The following is a 2,149-nucleotide window of genomic DNA, read 5'->3' as shown; positions in this document are numbered from 1 at the left end:
CAAACCAGTGCATATGTTTATGTTGGTCTTCGTCTCCCCACCAGTATTGGGACATAGCAGTGATAATCCCTTGACATACCTGATTAGGAAGCTTGAAGACCGACATAGCATAACATGGCATAGCTTGTGCAACTACTTTCAACAAAGTTTCTTTCCCTCCAAAAGATAATTTCTTCTCTTTCCAACCATTCAGAATACTACACACTCTGTCGACTAGGTACTGAAAAGTGTCTGTCCTATCCAGACCAACAATAGGAGGCAACCCCAAATATTTATCAGTAATTGCTTCAGTCATAATATTTAAGGAATTGCAAACCTCCACTCTAGATTCAACAGAGGTACAAGGGCTAAAAAAGATACTGGATTTTGCTTCGCTTACCATTTGACCCCACGCCGCACAATATTCATCCAAAGCCCTTCGTAGACTTGTAGCATTGTTGTTGTCTGCTTTCATAAGAATGAGCGAGTCATCGGCAAATAGCAAATGTGACAACGTAGGAGCCCCTCTACAAACTTTCACCCTCGTCAAATTTCCAGTCTCCTCTTCGTGTATCAGGAGACTAGTAAGACCTTCGGCGCACAATAAGAATAGGTATGGTGAAAGAGGGTCTCCCTGTCGGAGTCCCCTCGATGGAGCAAAACTATAAGAGAAATCATTATTCACTCTCACCCTGTAAGTGACCGATGTTACACACTCCATGATAAGTTTTACCCATTCCAAATCAAACCAAGCTGAATTAAAATCCCTTTCAAGAAACACCATTCCACTTTGTCATATGCCTTGTGCATGTCCAATTTTACTGCACAATTTCCAGTCTTTCCATGCCTCTTATTTTTAATGGCATGATAGCTCTCATAAGCGACAATGAAATTATCAGTAATCAACCTTCCCGGTACAAAAGCACTTTGCATCGGAGAAATTACCTCAGGCAAAAGTACCTTGAGCCGGTTCGCAAGGAGTTTTGGAATCACCTTATACACCACGTTGCATAAACTTATTGGACGGAATTGGGTGATATGATCGGGGTTGTCAGTTTTTGGAATCATGACTATTATAGTTTCATTCCACCCATCCGAAATCTTCTTTGAGTTGACTGCCAATAAGACTTCATCAATAAGATCATCCCCAATAATATGCCAGAATCTTTTGTAGAAAACTGCATGTAACCCATCCGGACCGGGGGCTTTGAAATCCCCGATGCTAAAAAGGGCCTTCTTAACTTCATCTCGAGTATATTTTGCTGTTAACATGTCATTCATGGCCCGACGCACCTTCGTTTTTACCTTTGCTAGCACGCCCGGATCAGCATGTAGGACGCCTGACGTGAACAGTGTTTTGAAGTACTCCACCGCCAGGTTCTTTAAATCATCTGGATCCTCTACCCAGTCACCACTATCGTTTCTCAGTTTCTTGATAAAGTTCCTCCTCCTTCTGGCAGAGGCGAATCCATGAAAAAAACGCAGTGTTACAATCTCCGTGACGTAGCCAGTTAACTCTGCCACGTTGCACCCAGTACAGTTCTTCTTGTTCTAACAAATTCTCAATTTGCATATGAAGTTCTTGCTGCCTTGCAACTGCCTCATCTGATAAAGGGCCGGTCATAACATCATTTAATTCACGCTGCAATTTTTTCAGCCTAGTACGCGGACCCTTAAGCACATTCTTATCCCATCGATGCAGTTCCTCATGAACTTCTGCCGTCAGGCCTTACAACGTTGGTTGTCTGTCCTTTGCTCGTTCCCACGCAGCAAGTATGATTCCCTCAACCGATTCTTCACAAAGCCATTTTGCCTCAAATTTCTTAGGTGCTTCACATCTCACAGTTTGCACCCGTTCAGAATAAATAGTATCAATAAGAATCGGGCGATGATCAGACTTGTAAAACTCTTCATTGGTCACTCCATGATGGGGAAACATGGTGGTCCAACTATGATTACTGACCGCCCTATCGAGTCTCTCCCTGATTTGACCTCGTCTCCAAGTGAAAATGTCACCATGATATCCCAGATCTTCCAGATTACATTCATCTAGTACATCTCTAAAAGCCTGCATGCATCGTTGGGGCCTGATGTTACCCCCATCTTTCTTGAATCCATGCAAGATTTCATTGAAATCACCGGCTACTACCCACGGCAAATCAACCATGGC

The sequence above is a fragment of the Triticum urartu genome, chromosome 2A (genome assembly GCF_056163025.1).
Source record: "Triticum urartu cultivar PI428250 chromosome 2A, HENAU_Tu73, whole genome shotgun sequence".
NCBI classification, from domain to species: domain Eukaryota; kingdom Viridiplantae; phylum Streptophyta; class Magnoliopsida; order Poales; family Poaceae; genus Triticum; species Triticum urartu.
Note: the sequence above shows the minus strand (reverse complement) of the source record.